Below are 23,947 nucleotides of genomic sequence, written 5' to 3'. Positions count from 1 at the left end.
ATGCTTTAAACCAGTTAGATAATAGTCACCTCCTGGGGAAAGGTGACTAATATAAATAACGGGGAGAGCAGGCCTATACAAATAACGAGGAAAGCTGTCCAATATAAATAACGGGGAAACTGACCAATATAAATAAGGGGTAAAGCAAACCAATGTCAATAACAGGGAAAGGTGACCAATATGGGAAAAAGTCGGAACACCGTGGTCTTAACCACGAGTATTCCGATTCCACAAGCTAAAACCACGCTTGCCTTAACCATGCATATGCTTTAACCATGCAGATGCAAGGTTAAGGCATTGAGTGGTCTAACTGCTGGCTGCTGGGGGCGAAAGCAAGAAGACCTTGCAGGAAGAAATCTGCTGTAAGGTAAGTGGGGCTAGACTATAGTTTTCTGGACTGGGGGGTTGAGGTTGTTTTCTTGGCTAGGTGTCAGGGTAGATTTTTGGGCTGGGGGTGAGTCAGGGGTTGTTGTCTGGGCTGCAGGATTGGGGATAGTTTTCTGGACTGGGGAGTCGGGATAGTTTTCTGTGCTTGGGGTGGGTGGGTCAAGGTTTTTTCCTGGGCTGAGGATGGGTTGGCGGCAGTTTTCTGGGCTGGGGGTGGGTCTGGAATAGTATTCTCGGCTGGAGGGGTCGGGTAGTTTTCTGGGATAGAGGGTGGTTCAGGGTTAGTTTTCAGGGCCGGGGGGTTGGAGGTAGTTTTCAGGGCTGGAGGTAGTTTTCAAGGCTGGGGGGGTTCAGGGTAGTTTTCAGGGCTGCAGGAGTCAGGGTTAGTTTTCAGGGCAGGAGTGTTGGAGTCGTTTTTAGGGTTGGGGAAGGGTCGGGTAGTTTTTTTAAATTAGGGGTTAGGATATTAGGCCTCAGGGAAATGATAGTCAGGGTAGTTTTTAGTGCTTAAGCGAGGGTGGAGTAGTTTTTAGGGCTGGGGGTCAGAGTAGTTTTTTAAAATGAGGCTTTGCCTAAGGGCAGTGGACGGGGATGGAGTAGTTGTAGGGACAGCGCAAGGGGGTGGGAGTGGGTTGAGGTAGTGTTTAAGGGTTAGGAACAGTGGGCCATATGTAGGTAAATGTAGAATACCGATTCCTTAATACCGAATTTTACCGAATCGGTATTAAGGAATCGGTAAACGCGATGTACATAAATTTTCGGTAAAGTTTACCGATTCGTTAAAAATCGGTATTAAATACCGAATCAGAACGAATCGGTAAAAAATATATTTTAAAGAAAGGCAAATACCAAATCGATGTTACAGAATCGATTACCGAATCGTAAATACCGAATCGGTAATTCAAAAAATCGTAATTTGTTGAATCAGCCAATCCTGATTCACCCAATTACCTCCCAAACAGGAAGTGGCCACACCCAGTCAGGTGCACAGGACCTGGAGCTCACAGTGAGGCAGGCAGGCAGGCAGGTGAGCTGAGGAGCCAGCAGCAACACAGCCACACAGCCACAAGCAGGACTGCAATACTACAACAAGCATTGAAATGGCAAGCCAGGACAGGGAGTAGGAGGGAGGCGACAGAAAGAGAAAACTGAAGTTCAGTGACAAGGAGCTGGAGGTCCTGATCCAGGATGTCAGCCAAGAGCACCACAAGCTATTTGGAGCCCAGTCCCACCAGGTGCCAGAGTCACAGAAGAGGCAAATCTGGAGTGGCATCCGGGACAAAATCAATGCCATAGGTGTGACCCAGCGCACCATAGAGGACATCAGGAAGAGGTGGTACGACCTCAGGAAGACAGCTAAACTGAGAATGGCAGAGAGACAGAGGCAGGCTGGCAAAACTGGTGGAGGGAAAAATCGAGCCCCAGCACCAACACCACTAGAACTGATGGTGGAGTCCACCATCCAGCTGGAGAGTGTGAGTGGCGTGGGAGACGCAGACAGCTCTGCCAGAGCAGCTAGAAAACAAGGTAAGAAGCATGCCCAGCATGCTGTGCTACCCCCTCCCCAACCCCAATCCCCATAGTGGCAAAGGTGCTCCCACTCCACCCCATGTCTTACTGGATACCTGCAATGCATTATGGGTGATGTAGTCAGAGGGAACTCATGAATAGGACAGTCAGGCTACCAAACACAATAGCATGGTAAAGTAATTGGCTACGTCAGGACAACCACTGTGCTCTGTTGGCATGTAGTTTAATGTAATTCTATAGCAGACAGAGCAGTGAGTATATCTACATTTGTGTCATTACAGGCGAGTCATCTCGCAGTGCAGCAGAGAGCAGCCGAGCTAAGTCAGCCAGGCCAGAGGGGAGGCAAAATGAAGACGTCATCATGCCTGCAGGGACCACAAGATCTGCGTCATCACAGCCATCTATTCCTCCACCACAGCCATCACCACAGCGCCAGGGAAGTCCGCAACCCCCTCTCACACAGTCCCCACTGCGAAGATCACCAACCCCCCCCGCCACAGTCAGGCAGGAGGCATGCCGTCGCCACCCTCCAGCAGATGGAGGAGTCAGAGGAGGAGGGCAGAGGGGGCGAACAAAGTCCCAGAAGAGATAGATCCAACAGGGAGAGGTCTGGTTCTGCATCCGAGGGTGCCCACATCTCATCCAGATGCCGCAGGGCAAGGCCGGACAGTCCAGAAGCAGCCGAGCAGGGTGACAGTGTGACAGTGTGTTTGCTGGACTGGAAGGCAACATGCTGAAGGTCCAGCGCCTGCAATGGAGAGAGATGAAGTCAATGCACAGGGAGGTGGCACACATAAACAAGCATATGCACAGGATGGAGAAGGACATCAGTGCTATGGGGGAGAACTTGTGTGCAGGAATGGAGAGAGTAGCTACTTCGGTGGACAACCTCTGCAGCCAGCTTGAGCAGGACCGTCCAGCCAGGCGCAGGGAGAGACAGAGGCTCCAGGCCTATACCAAGTCGGTGAACCGGCTGGCCACTGCAACATCACTGATGTGTCGCAGGTCCATCGCCATGCAGGAGGAGATGGCGCATTGCAGCAGGGATGTGGCCAGGGGGATGGTGTCCATGACATCAGTGCTAGAGCAAATGCAGAATGCTAAGGCCGCCACTATGGAAGGGGGGGGACAATGAGGAAGCCACCAGCCGCGGTAGCATCACGCCCTCACCCACCGAGTGCAGAAGGCGTAGTGAACGTAACGTGCCTTCACAGGAACAGTCCAACACACCGGACAGTGTTGATAGGGAACGGTCACGGGCAGCGCGTGGCCGCAGGAAGTAAGGACCTATGGCTGTTACCATGCATGATATGGGTGATGTAACCCATGTCCAATTGAACATTGCTCACAATACTGGAGGTGTGCCTAATAAAGACCTTAACATGTAACTGTAACTGGCTCTGTGTCGTTACTCACTCAGAAATAGTTTGCCGTAATCTCTGCCCGTCTCTGTCTCCCATCATGTTCAATAGCAACACCTGCTGCGCAGGGCTCTGGCTGAGGGTTGTCCTCGTCCTCGTCCTCTGAGTCAGTCAGTTCCACTGCTGTTCCTTTTTTGGTGGCCAGATTATGTAGCATTGCACATGTAGCAATGATCTTGCAACATTTGATGGGGCTGTACAGACGTGCACCTCCAGTTATGTGGAGGCAACGGAATCTGCTTTTGAGCAATCCAAATGTGCGCTCCACCACGTTGTGTGTGCTCTTATGTGCCACATTGTATCTCCTCTCCCTTGGGGTTGCTGGGTTGAGATATGGTGTGAGTAGATAAGGCCGTAGGGCATATGCGCTGCCACCTATGTACAGATGTAAGTGGCATTAATTTGTGTGACCAACAGCTTTAGCCAGGGTGTACATCAGGGTGTGTCACATTTACTTACCTAGTATGTATCCGTCTCCAAATTCACCTGCAAGCAGACGTGTATGGATGCCACTGTTCCGGAAGATGTACGCGTCGTGGCTACTTCCGGGGAATTTGGCCACGATGTCAGTAATTATGTACTTGGCATTACATGTCACCTGTACATTGATGGAGTGGGTGGATTTGCGGTTCCTGTATATGTATTCACTTGCAGCAGGTGGGCAGATGGGTATATGGGTCCCATCGATGCAGCCGATGACGTGTGGGAAGTGTGCAATTTGGTAAAACTCCAGCTTGGTCCTCTGCAGCTCCGCCTGTGTACTGGGGAAGGAAATGTAATGTTCCGTTCTGTCCATCATGGCATCTAGGAAGGTGTTGAAGAAACGGGATAGACAGCTCTGTGACACTCCACCCACTGCAGCTATCACACCCTGGAAACTTCCTGATGCAAGGAGGTGCAGGCAGCAGAGTACCTGGACATAGGTGTGGACAGCGTGGGCCCTTGGTGTCTGATGCTCCAGATAGGGTTTTAGGTCCCGTATCAGCTCCAGGATGGTATCAGGGTGCAGTCTGTATCTTTCATGGATTTCTGCTTCTGTCAATTGGAACAATGTGATGCGCAATCTGTACACCTGCTCTTCCCGTCTCCAGATCCTCTCTCCTGCAGCTCTCAAGCGTAGCCGCCTTGCTATGAGGTAGAGGCCCGCCATTGTGTTCACACAGATGCATTTTGGGCCTGTTTTTATGCACTGCACCTGATTACCACATGCTCCTGAAAAGTGGTAAATACCGAATCGTTATTATCGAATCTGGCCATATTCGGTATTAACGAGGTTTGCTACATCGCATTTTTGGGGATTATTCCGAATCATTATTACCGATTCGGTATTCTTTGTTTCGGTAATTTTTTAATCGGTAAAGAAGGAATCGGTAATTTTTTGCCGATTCGTTATTAACGAATCTATTCGGTATTACCTACATCTCACATGGCTAAATACCGGTCGGTAATGCCGAAAAGTGGCCTTTTTCGGTGTTACCGACCGGTATTTGGCCACCTACATATGGCCCAGTGTGGGGATTAGGAGGAGGTAGGGGTATTTGGACCTCAGGGTGGTGAGGGGAGGGGGAGTTTGTAGGTTAGGGTAAGGGAGGGGAGTCATGACCTTAGCCACACATACCCCTTTAACATTCATGCCTTTACCACAAAATTACATAGTAAAGGCATACGTGATAAAGGAAGGCGTGGTTAAGATCCATTCGTGATTTAGGGTACGTGGTAGAGGAACACGTGTTTTATCCAGTCGTGCCTCTATCATACAACCGACCAATATGAAAAACGGCGTAAGCTGACCAATATAAATAGGAGGTAAAGGTGGCCAATATAAATAAAGAGGCTAGCTGACCAATATAAATAACGAGGAAAGCTGACAAATATAAATAACGAGAAAAGCTGACAAATATAAATAATGGGGATGGGTGACCAATGTAAATAATGGGGAAAGCTGACCACTATATATAATGGGGAAAGCAGACTGTTTCAAAGTCATCCTGCACCCTGGACACCCCCATTTTAGCCGCTGAATGGGACTGAGGGTAAGTGACTCTGACTGTCCTTGGGCTCAGCCTGACCAGGTTGAAGGCCAGTGTAATGCTGAAAACACTTAGAATACAGTGAAAACACCTACACACACTAGGATACACTATGCGTAGGGTACCCCTATGATTGGCATGACCTACCCTATAAGTTCCTATTACGTAATAGGGTAGGGGGATTAAAACTAGCTTTAAGGCCCTAGTATATATTAGGGCATGGTAGTTTAGAGGCCAGCAGCCCTTTCTGCACTTGCATGTGTGCACAGCTGAGAGTCCGAGGCCATTTTAAAAAGCAACGGAAGCAGAAGTTGCAATATACCGCTTCATGGGCACATTACGGCTACAACATTTTTTGGACAATGTGTTAACTAACCCCATCACCAAAGAAGATCAAGAGTTTTTAGAATTCAAACCCAAGAGCACTTTTGTACCTCCTGTCTCCCATAAAATATTGGATTGCTTTGAATCAGCAGTGAAACAGGATTTGAATAGATTGGAGTACCATCAACATAAAGGCCAGAATTTATCCAAAAAAGAGAGATTGATTCTGAAATATCTAGCCAACAATGAGGCATTGACATTCCAACCGGCAGATAAGGGTGGGGCCCTGGTGATGATGGATTCATCATATTATCACTGAAAAGTTCAAGAACACTTAGCGGACGAAAACACATACCTGAAATTGGATCATGATCCCACCACAGAAATATTTCAGGTTTTGAAGAATATTCTGGACGGAGCACAGGACATGGATTAGATCTCTGATAAAACAAAAAGTTTTCTTATTCAACAGCATCCCAAACGGCCACATATATACATGTTGCCAAAGATCCACAAACATCCCATGGACCCACCATTCAGACCCATTGTGTCTGGATGTGGGTCGCCATTTGAACCATTGAGTGTTTATATTGATCAATTTCTTCAACCCATAGTACGGACATGGAAATCATATACACAAAATACTACTGACATTTTATCTCGTTTAAATCCGCTAGACCTCTCCAATACTTCTGAATTTCTGTTATGTACCATCGATGTCACATCGTAGTACACTTCCATTCCTTTACAGGAAGGACTTGAAGCCATAGAATGGGCGTTGCTAAATCAACCAGAAATACGAGCCCATAAAGTGTTTCTCATGGGGTTGTTACAATTTTGTCTCCAAAGTAGTTATTTTAACTACAAGGAGGACTTTTTTTCTTCAAATAAGTGGTACATCCATGGGCTTTGGGGGGCGCCCACATACGCAAACATATTCATGGCTGCTTTTGAAGAAAGTACATCTTTGACAATCCTAACTGGAGTAAACATTTAATCACACATTGTTGTTATATTGACAACATTTTCCTGATCTGGTCTAACACTGAAGAATTGCTCAGAGAACAGATCAAAACTTTGAATACTTGCAACAATAGGATTCAATTTACATTCAACATCAGTTCGACATGTTTACCATTTCTGGATGACCTAGTGGAAAAATCTGACTCCATCATACACACCAGCGCGTTTATTAAACCTACCGATCTCAACAATACCTTACGATTCCAAAGCTTCTATTCTGCAAAATTGATACCGAATCTACCTTACTCCCATATGATTCATTCAAAGAGAATTTCATCTACCACACATAAGTTCAACGAAGAAATCACCAGGATTAAGACTAGGTTCAAACAACGTGGTTATCCTTCAGTTATCATCCAGCGTGCTGAGGACCGCATTGAAAGTATTGATCGGAACACTCTTCTCAGGACTAAACAAAAAATGCCCACCAATCGTACAGTCTTTGTCTCTAAGTTTTCCACCAAATCGAAAAGTATCAAGAAAATCATTCTCAAAAGATGGGAATTATTTGCACAAGAACCTGACTTTGGCACATCATTCAATCAACCACCATTATTTGCTTACACAATAAGTCAACATCTAAAAGATCTTTTTGCTAAAAATAGTTTGCCCACCGACACGAAACATACAGGTTTGAAAAAGTGTAGAAATTGCACCCATTGCAATAATGTGATGCAACAGAATTTCTCTTAATCATTCATCAGATTGCAACACAGATAACGTTATTTATTGTATTAAATGCCCTTGTGGCTACTTTCATGTTGGAAAAACAGAGAGAAAGATAAAAATACGTATTGGAGAACATAAAAGTATGATTAGAAACAAAAACACAAACTCCAACCTTGCAGTTCATTGCCATTGAGCAAGGTCACAACATCACTCAGGTTTGGTCTACAGTCATAGGAAAACTCGTATTGAAGGAAGGAATTAATTTAAGCAAAAAACTCTCACAAAGAGAAGTATTCTGGATCAGGAAACTTAATACAATGATGCCGCATGGTCTCAACGACAAATTGGATTTGAGCTGTTTTCTGTAAAAGAACTTTTTTTCACATAAAACATTTTTCTCAATTAAATATTTTTTCAAAAAAATAGTTGCTATCACCAAACATTATTAGTAACTCTGTACACTTTGTTCCACCCATTTTACACACTGATTGCCACATTAGACATTGCACTCTGAGTTGCCACAGCAAAAACATTTTTCAGAGGCACACTCTTGTGGTCCAGCTCTGTTTAGGGAGAATATACACCATTATCATTGTTACCAGTACTGTATGTTTTTTATTGACAATGGATGTATTGGTTATTTCTTGTAACAGGGAACTTGATGAGTCCTGTCATATTTGGTGTTCATGTTTTATTCACGATTTAGTGCACTGGTCTTACTATACTTTTGTCTGGTCATTATTTTTCTTACACTCGTCATTCTCTTCACTTTCTATGAATGATTCAGCAGTGTCTGCAGATTCAGCTAATCTGTTTCGGTTCTCACTTCTTCCTCCTAGATAGCATTTTCACTCAGTTCGAGACCCGCACTTTTTAAGGTCTTGCAGGCAGATTTTTATTGAGCATGCACTCTCGGCTTCTTGCACATTCAGTTTATGCTATTTCTAGTCTTGCCCGTTTTTTTCTACGGTTACATTTGTACATTCATTTTTTGCTCATCTGTATCACGTGATGTCACGGTACCTCGTATCTTGTATGGGGTAGTACTCCCGTCGCTTTTACTCACTTAGTTTATATTTTATTTTAATATGTTTGCATGGGTTTGTACTTCTTACTAAGATGGCGGCACTGCTTACTTGCAGGCAAAAGGTAGTTTTGTTTCCTATTATCATGTGACCCTCATTAGCGTTGCGGGATTTCTTCCTTCTTTATAGCAGGCGGGGACGTTCTGAACGCCACTCTTTAAACTTGGCGGAAACCATTCGGTCTAGGATCCATCACGGAGCCATTGGTAAGTGTAATGTTTTGTTTTTTAGTATATTCTACAGCCGTTTGACATTTGGCTATATTTGTAATGCAGTCTTGTGTTTGTTTCCAGATGGTATGCTGCACATCCAGTAATACCAGGTAAACACTGCTCAGATACAGGTTGTTCTCACTCTTTCTCTCCACTCTTGATTACATTTATCGCAGTTACTAGGCAGTTACGTGTTAGCTCTCCTTGTTTTCTCTTAGTCTGTTGCATCTGTATTCTGGTTCTTCAGGTAAACTTATTTTTCTTATATTCTATTGAAGGCTTGGCTCACCATTTTGAACAACCGTCCTTTGTCTTAAGTTTCAGCGCTTGATGCGTGTCGTTTTTTTGCAGTTCACATGCTTACCTAACACTTGAGGTCATATACAGTATTTTGGACCTCTGCAGTCTATGTTTTAAGCAGGTAATTTCCATTTATCGCTCTGTTTTTCTTTGGCTATGTCGGGCTTTCTTACGGCATGGGGAATTTTCAGCATGTTTTTAGCATCATTAATTGCAGTAGAACAACTGTCTTTCTGGTGATGGCAACTTTCCTTTTCCTTTCTTTTACTCATCCTTCCAAAGATTGTTTACACGGTCATGTTAACTCAATCCAGCGGCATTGAACCCTAGATGTCTCCCGATTTTTTGGTAGTTATATAACCAATCTATTAATGTGTAGATAAATTGAATATATGTATTCAGCATTTATGTGAATATATATATTAGGGTCCCGAAATGCATTGGGCAATCCTGAACTGTTTGTGATTCATGAGCATTGGAGTGCCCCAATGTCAATAATGTATTTAGGATTAATTGATCTATGTTTAGATTAAAGAAGAAAAAAGCAAGCTATGTATTGCATTCATTCCATTGTATTTTTCTACGTCATACAATAAGAACTATTGTTGAACAGTATTAACTATTGTTTGAATTTTCATTTTGGAATTATCGTTGTTTCATATTGCTCATTCATATTGTTGATCACGTGAATATGTTGGCATATTAGGCACCCCCAGGGTCTCCTCTAGGTGTCCCAGCGGTGGGGGGTCAGGTACTTATAAGGAAGACCAGTAAAAAAGAAGATTTATATGCCCGGTGATAGAGAAATTGCACATTTCCCTTCCCTCATTGTAGTAAAGTCCTTCGCAAAATCAACATTTGAGCTAGGAACGCTGTGGAGTGAGGATCTACTTTATTTTTGCATATTCAGGACCCCTAAAGTCTCTCCTAGGCGTCCATGGGATGTAGTTATAAGCAGAGTCCTTACAAAAGCAATGTTATAGTTCCTGGTGTTGGAGAAATTGGACATTCCATTTTCCCAATTGTAGATCCCCAGCCACATAGGTTAACATTGCAATAGTTTATAAATCCATACCTACCGCAAGGGACAACCCAAAAATATAATTCAAGAACTTAAGAGAATGGTATTGATAAATCCAACAATAAGCTGTTGTTGAATGTATTTCACCAAGGACCAGCTAAACACCACCCTCGCCCAAGACCCACTATCCGACCCCACCGACACCGGCATAGCCGCCCGCAACTTCAGGCAATAGATCGACGACTGCACCAATACTCTCACTCTGATTAGGAAACCCTCAAACAGAAGCACCAACAGGAGGGCCATCTGGTTCACCACTGACCTCCAGGCATCCAAGCAGCCCTGCTGAAGACTCGAGAAGAAGTGGCACCACGAACGGACACCGGACAACCACACAGCCCTCATGAACGCCAGCCGCAATCACCACCAACTCATTTGAACCGCCAAAAGGACCTCCTTCAAGGAACGCATCAACAACAATGCGCACAACAGCAAAGATCTCTTCAATATTGTGAAAGAACTCATCAATCCCAGCTCCAGCTCCAACGACATCCCGCAGTCGCAAGACCTCTGCGACTCTCTAGCCACCTTCTTCCACCGCAAGATCGCAGACATCCACAACAGCTTCAACACCCAGATCCCTGACAGCCGCCAACACTTCAGACTCACCGCCCCCCAACCACAGTGGCCTCCTGCTAGCCTGGAACCACGTCAATGACGACAATACCATCAAAATCATGAACACCATCCACTCCGGCTCACCATCCGACCCCTGCCCTCACCACATCCATCAAAGCGAGCTCCATCATCGCACCCCAACTCTGGAAGATCATCAACAGCTCCTACGAGACCGCCACCTTCCTGGAGAGCTGGAAACATGCTGATATCAATGCCCTACTCAAGAAACCCAAAGGCAGACCCAAATGACCTCAAGAACCTCCGGCCCATCTCCCTGCTCCCATTCCTGGCGAAAGTCATCGAGAAGACTGTCAACAGGCAACTGACCCGCTTCCTCGAGGAGAACAACATACTGGACTCATCCCAATCTGGATTCTGCAGCAACCTCAGTACTGAAACCACCCTCATCACCACCACCAACAACATTGGACAATGGCGAGACCCCGGCCCTCACCCTCCTGGACCTCTCAGCCCCCTTCGACACCGTCTGGCACCACACCCTACGCATACGCCTCCACGATGCAGGGATCCATGACAAAACTCTGGACTGGATCACCTCCTTTCTCACCGGCAGAACCCAGAGAGTCCAACTCCCCCCATTCCGATCCGAAGCCACCAAGATCACCTGCAGCGTATCCCAAGGATCATCCCTCAGCCTGACCCTTTTTAACGTCTGCATGGAACCGCTCGCCAACATCGTTCGATCGCATGACCTCAACATCATCTCATATGCTGACGACACCCAGCTGAACCGTTTCCTCAACAAGGACCCTGCCACTGCCAAAACCAACCTCCACCAAGGAATGAAGGCCGTCGCAGAATGGATGAAGAATAGACGCCTGAAATGGAACTCTGACAAGATGGAGGTGCTCATTCTCGGCTCCACCCCCTACGCCTGGGGCAACTCATGGTGGCCGGTCACACTGGGAGCTGCACCGACACCCACCAACCATGCACGAAAGCTGGGGTTCATCCTGGTCTCAACACTCTCAATGACCCAGCAAGTTTGCGCTGTTTCCTACTCCTGCTTCAACACCCTCCGCATGCTTTGCAGATGGATCCCCACCGGAACCAGAAGGACGGTTCCCCAAGCCCTTTTCAGCAGCAGGCTGGACTACAGCAACACCCTCTATGCGGGAACCATGGCCAAACTCCAGAGAAGACTCTGCTTACCTCATGCTTGACATACCCCGCCACAGCCACTTCACAGCCCACCTGAGAGACCTGCACTGGATCCCCGTTAACAAGAGGATCAACTTCAAGCTCCTCACCCACACTCACAAAGCACTCCACAACAACGGACCAACATACCTCAACAAACGACTCACCTTCTACCCAAACCGCCATCTTGGCTCTGCCGACCTCGCCCTCACCACCGTTCAACACATCCACCGGACAACCATCTGCGGCAGATCATTCTCCCTTCTCGCCGCCAAGACTTGGAACATCCTCCTCATCCACCTGTAACTGACCCAGGACCTGCTGACCTTAAGGAGACTTCTCAAGACCTGGTTGTTCGAGCAGTAGCTGCACCCCTCCCCCCCCAGCGCCTTGAGACCCTCATGGGTGAGTAGTGCACTCTACAAATTATTGATTGATTCTAAACTATACAGCAAAGACAGAATAAGACTTTATTGTCTGTAAGCCAAAACTCAGCATTCCAGTCGTCTGCCCTGATTGGTAAGAGTTAAGTAGATTATCCTGGCTGCTTTGATGAAGTGATAAGTGGCACCTAGGGAGAAAGGCAATCTCTTTTAAGAGGACCCTGCTCCACAGGTTTGCCAGATAAGAAGGGGGGTCCTAAAGCATCAGGTTCAAAGGTAGAAGAGGGCAGGCAGAGAACGCCAGGTACATATATCCCCTTTCACTCTGAACCCAGCCAGATGGCAGGCTTATGGAAGGAATATGCACATGTCAGAGGGAGGGGAGGTACAGAAATAAGCCATCCTGGAGGTTGTTTTAGCTAGCTCTTGTTTCTCTGCTGAGACTTCAGCCATATTGAATTTTGGGGAAATAGTGTTTCCTGGGAGACCATTGTGCCGCACTTTGGAGAACATGGTTATGTTCCGGGGTGTTTCCCTGCACCTCATTGAACAGGAGTGCCCTCCAGCTTGACTATAGATTACATTGAATAAGTATCTAAGAGGGGCAGAGCCTCTCGGCTGTGCTGCTTGAAACTGAGAGACGAAGAAGGATTAGCAAGCTGGAAACTTGATTTGCACAATCAGACCCTGCATTTGACTTGACTGCACCTGCTAGATTATCTGGAACTACAGCCCTTGGATGTACCTTGCTTCAAGAGGAATAAAGAGTGGGCATCAGGCTGGAAACTTGATGTGCACCATCAGGCCATGCATTCTGACTGACTGCCCCTGGTGCATGAATGGATGAATGATAGTCTTGTAGAGCGCAAACTTTGCCCAAAGGCATCAAGGTGCTAGGAATAGAGCCGGCGATCATATGTAGGAGAGATGGGATTTAGCTGTTAAAGTGCAGAGAGCCATGTTTTCAAGGACTTGCGAAAAAGTGTATGCCACTGTTGACAGGAGATCAATAAAGGGAGAGTGTTTCAGAGCTTAGAGGCGGCAACTAAAAAGGCTCTCCCCCCCACCTGGCACTCCGGAACCTGAGGACTAACAGCCAGTTTTAATTGGCAGACCGCAGTTGTTTGTTAGTGACATACCATTGGAAGAGTCTTTTAATACCTTCGGGACCAGAATTATGAAGGTCCCTATGGACAAGACATAGGGCTTTGAACAAAATTCTCTTTTCTAAAGGAAGCCATTGTAATTTACGAATTGCTGCAGAGACTAGGTGGAATTTTGGAAGATCCCTCAAATGTCTTGATGCTGCATTCTGTACAAGTTGCAGTTTATGAATGGATCCCTTGTTGATGTCCAGTTAGAGAGCATTACAAAAATCCAACCTGGACAAAACCAAGGCAACAACTGCCTGCTTTCGAGACAAGACAGAAAGACATGGAAAGATCTTCCTCATGATCCTGATAATGCCAAAACCGATGGACGCCGTTCTATTGATCTGAGGGTCAAAAGAGAGTGAGCTGTCTACTATGACACCAAGATTATTTGCTGATACAGCAGGACAGGGGCATAGGCCGAGCATTTCAGGCAACCAAGAGTGGGACCATATGGATTGTTGACTACCAAAAATCAGGAATTCCGTTATGTCTCCATTGAGTCGTAGGTAGTTGTCAACCATCCAAGTGGCCACGGCCCGCATGGAGCTTTTAAAATTTGCTACAAAAGCCTCAATGCTGTTGGTAATTGACACAATTATTTGTGTGTCATCCACATTGGGCAAAGCCTCCAGCCCAAAAGATCTAATTACCTTGGCCAATTGAGCAACGTAGATGTTGAATAAGGTTGGACTCAATGGGGAGCCCTGTGGCCCCCCGCAGAAGGTGTGAGTGGAAAATGGTCCAATTTTACTTTTTGGGATCTATCTCTGAGGAATGAGGACAAAACCTCCAAAGCAGAGCCTGAAACCTGGAATTTGTTAAGACAGCTAACCAGCCTTGTTGGCGAGATGGTATCAAAGGCCCCAGATAGATCTAAGAGAATTAGTAGAGTAGTGTGCCCAGCATCTACTTGAGTACATATAATATTTAATGCAGATGTTAGGGCAGTCACTCCTGAAACCATACTGGGAGCCATCAAGCAGGTGATGTTGCTCTGATTAGGTGCTAAGTTGGGTATTTAGATGCTTCTCCAAAATCCTTGCAGGGACTGGTAGCATTGAAATTGGCTGATATTTATTTTAATTCTGAGGATCCAGGTTGATGATTTTTAATAATGGTTTAACCACCACTGTTTTCCAATTGAGTGGGTACTGCCCAGATGAAATGGCCAAGTTAAGCGTGGATGTGAAGTGAGGGACAATCACCTCCCTTCCTAATCTCAGAATCTTCAGGGTGCAGGGTTCCATAGGGGACCCATATGTAATTCCCCTTAAGAGATGATCTGTATGCTCATTCGACAAGAAAAGGAAGGCAGATAGTATAGCTTACCCCCTCGTTTAGTATAGGAGGGCTATTAGAAAGGGAGCTAGTAGTTTGAGCTGTATTAGACAGCTCTAAATTAAGATTATCCAGGAAGGAATAGATTTCTGAGATGTTTGAGTGAAAGTATTTAGCCACCTTGTCACAGAAATCCTGCGAGCTATCATTGTATAATGGGGCAGGAGGAGAAGAGAGAGAACTAATTACATTGAGTGATTCTGTCTTTCGAAGGTAAAATAACGATTTTCCTCTTTAATGGCAATTTTGTATTCCACAAGTTTCTTTTAGTGATGATATCTTTCAATCAGGTCAAGATGTTGCCACTTTCAATCGGCTCAAGATGTCGCCACCAGATCCTTTCTTGATGGCAACAAGATTGTCTAAGTTTCCTTAACCTTCCTGAGAACCAGGGGACAGTGGGCTTTTTTCTACCTGCAAAATGCTGTTAAAGGGGAGCAAGGGGATCAATAGCTGTCGTCAACCAATTAGAATACTCTGTGGCTGCTAGATTGGCGTCAGTATGATTGGTCCAGTGAAGATTGCTAAGGTCCCTAAGGAGAGATTCCTTATTTTTTTTTTTTTTTAAACCTTTATTGAAAGACACGTATAAGTACAAGCGCAGGCCTACAACCACAGGGGCCGGCCGCAAAAGCAGGAGAGTAAAAAAAAGGGGCAACATCAATGCGTACAATAGAATGAATACAGGATAGACGTGAAATAAAGACGTCAAACAGTCAGCGCCAGGATAAGAAAGGTTTCATTTTACATTTTATAGAGGAGGCAGCAACCATATCTACCGGGCGTCATGCAACATATACAGAAAAAGAGGGGGGGGGGGCGGGAGGGAGACAGCCCCCCACGCAATCAAATAACCCTAGTAGGGCGAAGCCCAAAGACATCCCACGCCCAGCAAAGGTTCAAAAATAAAGGACAAAGTTCAGCAAACAAATAACGTGGACGCCACACGTACAGCCCTCCCGCCCCGAAAAAGGAGAAAGTGCAGACGCATACGAAACAAAGGAGTTAAAACAAAGGGACATAGCCCACCCCCTGAAAAAGGCAAAAAGGGACCATAGAATAAAAAAAACTAAAATAACAAACACCCCCCCCACCCTACATCACTGTAATGGCTACGGCCTACCCCACTAAACAGCGTGCCTGTCGCCCAGAGTCACCCGAAATATAGAAGAAAGAGAAAGGGAATAATAACAAAGAAAGAGAAAGGAGAAAGAGAGAGAAGGAGAGGAAAAAGAAGGAAAGGAGAGGAGAGGAGCCAGCGAACGAAACATAGAACACTACCCCATCCGCAACAACAGATCACCGATCGAGGTCGAAAAGGACAGTGAGAAAAGCCCACACAAGGATGAAAAACAAAAACTAACCAAAATAAGGAGGCCTGGAGATTGCCATTTAAAAGGGTCCCACAGGTACTCAGGCACAATCACCCCTGTCCACTTTTATGAAGAGTCGAGCTTCCAGACCCCGCCACGGCCGAAAAGCAGCATGATACAGTGGGTCCATACCAGTCAAGGAAAGCCAGTGGGATCTCCGCAAAACACCGTCCCGGCCAACAAGAAGCAACCAGGAGAACCCGGCAGCAGTCAGAATGCAAAAGTACCTCAACGATCCACGTGGCCAAGCACAATATCTGGGCTGTCCAGCACGAAGCAAAGAAATCAGGATGTAGGAAACACTGCAGCATCGGCACCGGGTCCACTTGATCCCATAAAATCCAACACCCAGCTGGAGATCCCAGCACAGCAGCCGGAGAAGTTGCAACCATTACAATTCGGGAAGACGACACCGCGTCACAAAATGGCGGAGCAGCCATGGCGGCGATCCGCGACTCCAAGTCTCGGCATTTCAAGGACAGGTCGATCCGCAGAGCAGCCAGGGCAGACAAGACAGCACTCCGAGTAGGGGCCGCCCGAATCAAACGAGGGCTGGAGAGAACAAATGCAGCAACTTCCCTGTCTCCAGGAGAAAGACACTCAGAGGGGCCATCCGCCATCTTAAGCACAGCACCCGCCGCCCTCATCATGGGCGCCTCCAAGTCCACCAGGAGCACCGGCGGCCCCAGGGCACACAACCGATCCGCGGCGGATGGCGCTCGGCGGAGAAAGGAGAGTCACCAGAAGAACGGGCGTGCTCCCCCCAACACTCGGGGGGAGCCCAGCACCGGACCCCGGGCGGGACAAGCAACAGAAGTGGGCTTCCCACTTAAGGGGTGCCGGACAGCGCGGCTTCTCTTCTTCGGGCCGGCAGGCAATCGGACGTACGGGGTGGCCCACCCGCGGGGGTGGGTCCGCTCCGGGGCCTCCGGCCCGCGGCTCTCAGGCTCCCACCATCGGGTCTCTCCACCGGTTCCGGACCGCCGGCACTCCGAACATCTCCGGGCAAGCACAGCACTCGAGGCCCCGGCGTCAGGGCCGGGAAGGCCAGCAAGGCGACAAGGGCAGAACGCCGAGATGACTGCACGCCAGAGCCCCGGAAAAGGATGGTAAGTGAAGGCTCTTCCTTGGTGACCAAATTCGGAACACCCCGAACAGGATGAAATACAGGATAGGTGGCGGGGAGGAAGGGATCACGGAGCGAGGCGGTTATGCGACTGTTCCGATCGCCATCTTGGCTCCTCCCCGAGATTCCTTATTAATACGGCTTTAGTTCCTTTAAGGGACCAAAACCGACAGAGAAACCCCTACCAAAATTGCACCCATCCTGATATTCCAAAATATATAATAATGATGGCAATATCCCAAATGTGTTTGTGTGCACACAGTTCAAGCACCCACTGTCAAAGTGCGGTCCTCAACCAGACTAAACAATTTTGCAATTAAAGTCAAACGGTGCACCACTGAATTCTTGCATATTACACAACAATAAACAAGGAAAAGAAATCAGTGTCATAAAATATGCTCTCCAAGTCTTCTTATTTATTCATAAATAGTTCGGACGTGACATGCGTTATGTAGTGAAAATCAGCCAATGCGTTTCGTCAAGTACAATGAACTTCTTCAGGGCATAACGGCCTATCAGTGCCGGGGATGCCTGGCTTCACCTTGGGGGTGCCCAGGAGGGACCATCTTACAGGGAAAGCCAGACCGGGTTCCCCAGTGGTATACAGCGCCAGGACGCCCCGAGATGGGGTAACAGTGCGCTTTACAAGTATAAATACACACACACATAAGAGAAGTATTCCTACATATGGTGATATGGGTAATCAGATTTCCTCACACAGCTTTCAATAAGGACAAATGGGTCAGAGAAATGAAAACACTAGACAATCGTGGTAAGCTTAATCAAGTTACAAGTGTGGATAAGATGCGATCCATCAATTATAGACAGTTTACGTGGTCAGGCACAAATGAGGCGACCCAGGACAAGGTGACCCATCATATCAGCACCCTATTAAGTGCTGATGCAAAAGGTTCCTTTCTAGTATCTCCCAAAGGTATGCAAGCAATAGACCAATTAGAAAACTCTGTAGCTGCCAGATTAGCATCAGTATGAATGGTCCAGTGAAGATCGCTAAGGGCCCCAAGGAGCGATTCCTTATTAATACGGCTGTAGTTCCTTTTAAGTACCTTTCTATTTCCCTTCTCAAGGGTTTGTGAGGTAGTGAAAGCACGAAAGAAAAAGTAGCAGTATAATGATCTGACCAGGAAAGTTGAAACAGCTCCATTACCATAAGACGGGAATCATTAGAAAATATGAGGGGCCTCATGAGCAGTAGATTTCACCAATTGTGGAAAGCCACATCATGCCATAGTTTCTATAAAAGCCTGTGATGCTTTGCATAAGGACTTTTCCAAGTAAAAATTAAAATTCCCCAAAGCGTCACATTATGTTTTCCCAGGTAAGGTTCTATGAGAGTAGTCAAATCCAGGGTGAAGGATGATCTAAGCCCGGGAGGACGATAGGTTAAGATTCCAGCGAAACTTTCTGTCAATAGTATTTTAATGAGAAGAATATCGCTTGATAGGAGTCAGAGGATTTTGTTAACGGCTCAATATAACAGGTCTAGGAGTCCTTGAATAAGATGCCTAGCCCTCCACTGATTTTACCTATTCTGTCAAATCGAGATAAAGCGTATCCAAGTGGGATTGCATTGACCAGTAATCAAAACCCAGTCTGGCCTTTGAGAGGAGACAAATTCAGAAAACTCAACTTTATTTTTAACCAAGGATCTAGCATTAATGAGATAACCAGAGAAGGCATTCTCCCTAGAAATAGAGGAGGGGGAGGGGTCATAGGCAAGCGTATGGCTGACTTTGGCGGGAAATAGCTGAAAATTACAGGTAAGGCAAACAAACAGCTGATCGAATGAATCAGCTTCCAATTTTATAGGGTGGCATTGGGACTTTTCATGTCCCTGCAACTCAAGAAGCAGATTTTTAGAGTAAGAGAAATAATTAGTGGTGTCTCTTGTTAAACAGGCAGGGTTCTGACGCAAGGTTCAGTCCAGGTGCAGACGGGCGCAGACTGGCTTACCTTTCGGTGCGCCCGCAGCGTGTCAGGCCCAGCATGATCTTAAATAGGCTGGGCCGTAAAACACTAGACTGCTAACCCCACCGAAAAAGATACAACGTCACAGGAAGTAATGTAGGTAAAAGGACGAACCCACTTCCCTCCGCAACAATCGGCGCAATGACGGGGGAGCGGGATAGTGAGGTTAAAATGTGGAGAGGGATGTTAGGATCACAATAGCAAGAATTCATTGTATTAAAATCTGCATTATCTGGAACTACAGCCCTTTGGATATACATTGTTTAAAGAGGAATAAAAGTGGGCTTCCTGCAAGCTACAGTTTAACAGATCTCACCTGTGTCAACTCCACCAAGAACCCCCAGCCTGGATTGCATCCAGTGAACCTTTAGGTGTTTTGGCCAGGTCTACTGTTGGAATTGTGGTCCCAAACTTTCCAGGACCATCTTGGAAATTCCAGACCCCCTGGATTGTGTTTTGGCCCCTTTGGATCCTCAAGCGGAACTTCAGGAAGAAGTTCCAGAAGTTTGGAGCAACTTTGGGAAAAAACTTTATCGGGTGACTGAGTTCTAGAAAGTGTTTGCTCTTTAAACATTCATATCTCAGATTTCCTACATTGGAATTCTTTCACTTGGTGGCATTTTAAAGATATAAATATTTCCTATTTTTATAAATTAGTGATGTGTCTTAATTATTTACTGAATTGGTGTTTTTAAACGCTTTACATACCTGTCTCCAAAGTTAAGCCTGCCTTTCGCAGTCAAGTTAACAAGGTTTGAGCATGGGAATACATTTCTGAGACCTATACTGAGCCCTAGACTGTGTTAGTGGCCTTATTTTTTATTTCATTTTTATTTTGTAGTTTTATAGAGGGCGCAGCTGCCCCAGCAAAGGGGCGTCCGGTGCTGAAAGTGGAATCAGAAAGGCAGCAGGACTAGCCCGTAGGGAACAGATGAGTTTTGATGGCCTTGCGGAAAGGAAGTAGGCCATCCAAGCGACGGGTCTGAATGGGAAGAGAATTCCACAGCTTAGCGGCCAGGTAACGGAAAGACCGGTCCCCGGCTCTGATGCGTTTCACCCGGGGGACCGCAGCCAAGTGTTGCTCAGCAGAGCGTAACTAGCCCGTGGGGACCTAAGGGATCAATAGATTAGATAGGATCTCAGGGAACGAGAGTTTTAGGATTTTAAAGGTAAGACAAAGTGCTTTGAATTCAATCCTCTTGGGAACAGGTATATATTGGAGACGCCTCACAGCGCCCGATGTGGAGCAGGTTCTAGGGAGCCTGAGCAGGACACGTGCGGCAGCATTTTGGACTCACTGAAGGCGGTTCACCTCCGCCTTATTGGCACCTAACATCAACGTGTTGGCCTAATCTAGTCGCGACGGAATAGTCGCCTGAATATTCAGTTGGCGTGTGGCTGGGTCGAAGAACCCCAGACTGGGCCTCAGACCCTGTAATAGTCCAAAACAGGTACCCGCCACCTTTTTGGTATGCTCCTTGAACCCAAGAGTAGAGTCGAACCAGATCCCTAGGTTCTTTACCACCGACTTAGGGGTTGGGGCACTGCCAATGGACGTAGGCCACTACTGCATGTTCCAGCGCTCTTTGTTATGCCCCACCAGCAGCACTTCTGATTTGTTAGCATTAAGTTGAAGGCAATTGGCGGTCATCCAACGTGCAACCGCCACAAGCCTACTTCGAAACTGCGTGGGGCCCTGGTCAAGGTCATCTGAGAGGGCCACCACCAGTTGCGTGTCATCCGCATAAGAAACCATGGTCAAGCCATGGTCGTGTGCTACTCTCGCCAGCGGCTGGACGTAGAGGTTGAACAAGCCTGGACTTAATGCTGATCCCCGAGGAACCCCCTGCTTGATGGGATGGACGTGGGAGAGAAAGGGGGGCTGCGACCTGGAAAGCTCTGTCAGAGAGGAAAGAACGGAACCAGTCCAGGGCCAGACCAACTCCCCCCGCCTCCTCTAGGCGACGCAGAAGGATCTGATGAGAGACAGTATCAAACGCAGCGCTGAGATCGAGCAGAATCAGCGCCGCAGTCTGTCCCTCATCCAGAATGGTCCGCAGATGTTTGCACACCGCTAGAAGCGCGGTCTCAGTGCTATGACCGGGACGAAAGCCATTGTGTGAGCGGTCAAAGATACCATTGCTGTTCAGGAAGCCCGAAAGGACGTTGTTGGTGTGGGCCTCCGTAATTTTGGCGACCCAGGGCAGAAGGGATATTGGTCGGAAGTTTTCCAGCTTAGTGGGGTCCAGAGAGGGTTTTTTCAGCAGGGGACCACCCTTGCTTGCTTCCATGCCAGTGGCACCACTGCTGAGGTGTAAGAAGAATTAATCATTTGACATAGGTGTGCAAGAAGGACCGGAAGGCAGTCTTTAAATTGGGCAGGCCACATGGGGTCTAATGGGGACCCTGATTTGACCTTCATACTTATAGCGAGGAGCTCATCCCGAGTAATAGATGGTATTGCTGTCAAGGTGGCAGTAGGAGGGGGCATTGGGGGCTACCGGGTCCATGGGGCAACTGGGGAAAGATCTATAAATGGCTTCCACTTTCTGGACAAAGAAATTGTCCAGTTCCTCACATTGCTGACCTGACGTGATTGTATGAATAGTTCTTTTTTCCTGTTTTTAAAATCGTTAAGTATTTTAAAAATGCATTTAGCAGGGTTTTTGCTGGACTGGTGAGGTGAGTTGCGCGTGCCAAATGTATGGCCTTGTGGTAGCATTTAATCTCGTCCTGGTACAGCTTTTTTGCCCCAGGGTCATATTTCTTTCTCCATGCCCATTCTAATTTTTAACATGCACTTCGCAATACGGCTAGCAAGTTGTTATACCAGGGGTTGGAGCTAGAGCAGCGCCCAATGGACTGTTTTGCTGGAATCAAGGTATCTAAAGCACGTATAAGCCAATCGCCGAGTGCTTTATACGATTGTTCAGGGTCAGTGCCTAACGTCGGGGGACAAGACGCTAAAACGGCAAGTAGTTCCTCCAACCTAAGTTTGTGCCAGCAGGGTCTAAGGGTGGCGAGTGGTAAATGCATATTTACCCCTACTAATAATCCACTTTCCAACACAGACCAATATAAATATTGGGGAAATGTGACCTAGATAAATGATGGGGAAAGCTGACCTATATAAGTAATGACGAGTGATATGTAGACCTTTTTCAATTTTCATGAAAAGACATTAATAAAATGCAATTAACTATGATTTAATATAGTTTTCTTTAAATGTTTAATGATCTTTAGTTGATGGGGAAATATTTCTGTAATAATTTCAGAAGCTTGCCTCTTTACATATGGCACCCTGCAGATAAAATAATCAAGCAATCTTTTTACTGAGGTTGCCTGTTGCTAGCAATCTTTAATCCATCATGTGGCACACTAACCTTACTTGCTATTTTTCGAGTCAGCCTTTATGATATGTACCTTGCCTGAGTTCATCAACTTTAATAGTTTGGAGCTGATTTGAAAGATCCTACATTACTATGGGAAGTAGCACTGCAGGAGTACTCTTGCCTGTCTTACATGCTTGTTAGTAAAGGTGCAAAGAGGGCACAGTCCTATCTATTTGCACTAATTATATAACAAAATGCCCTGAATGTTTGCATTTTATTTCTATTCCAGATTTGTCAGGCATATTGACAAAGGCATTTAAGAATACGTAAACTAGTACTTACAAATGCTTTGTGAGTCAGCCGTTATGCTGGTTAACCGTTCTTTCAGACCTGTTAGAAGACCCAATTTGATATGCAATGATTTATTTTTGAAAATGACCTTCAGATTAAGTTTGCTTAGCTCATCCTACAGGCTAAGACCCATAACAAATTCATAGTATCAACCTATGCAGAGCTGCAGCCTCAAGTATACCTATTGGTTATGAGCCCCAATGTACACCAATATAGTCCTGGGTAGCTACACAACCTTTTCGCTGCATTCGTCCCACCTTATTCTGCATAACAGTGCTGGCACTGACCCTTTACCTAGTTATAGGCTGAATAAATGATGATCAGTTTGCTCTGAAACTGGCCTCATTTATTATGTATGAGGATTCCTTGTATCATGTCTTAATCCGCTGCCCAGGACGTACACAGCAGGATTACCCTCTTCTGTATAATAACTCTGTACAAAAGTTACCACTAACATCATCCTTGGACAACAGATCCACTGCCATTACATATCTAGGTAGAACCCCTGAGGGTACTTTTTGGATATAAAACACACACATCTTTGCTGGGTAACCAGAGGAGAACCTTCCATGCTGACACTCGATGCTGAGGTCCCGGCTTGCAGAAGCTCCAGCATGCAGTGGTCTGACATCCCTTGCGGGATGTCGAACACGAGACCAAGACGGGGCCCTTGGTTCTCTCCCATCAGGTAATGGAGTTGGCTCATTCCTAGGGATTCTTGGCTTTGCACCCACATACCTGCTAGGTACACGTAGGTAAACTTAGATAGGGTTTGCATCATAGGAGTAAGTCCACGAGACTAAGTCAGTACGATTGACTGAGCGAAAAGTACTGTACTGTTTCCATGATCCCTGAAGGATCAAGGGTTGTGATGTTTGATAGTTGCCAGAAACTATTTTCTCCTTGGTAAGGTTAGAGGGCCTATGGTGGCACTGTGAGCTAGCTGGTCTAACGGCTAACATTTCCCTTGTGGGTGTCTGGAATCAGTTTGGACACCAATCCCTTAGTTTTTGTTGTCTAAATGCGCAGATCCTGTGTGTTATTAGGAACTACATGACAC

Source organism: Lissotriton helveticus, chromosome 2_1, assembly GCF_964261635.1.
Source record: "Lissotriton helveticus chromosome 2_1, aLisHel1.1, whole genome shotgun sequence".
Taxonomy (NCBI): domain Eukaryota; kingdom Metazoa; phylum Chordata; class Amphibia; order Caudata; family Salamandridae; genus Lissotriton; species Lissotriton helveticus.
Note: the sequence above shows the minus strand (reverse complement) of the source record.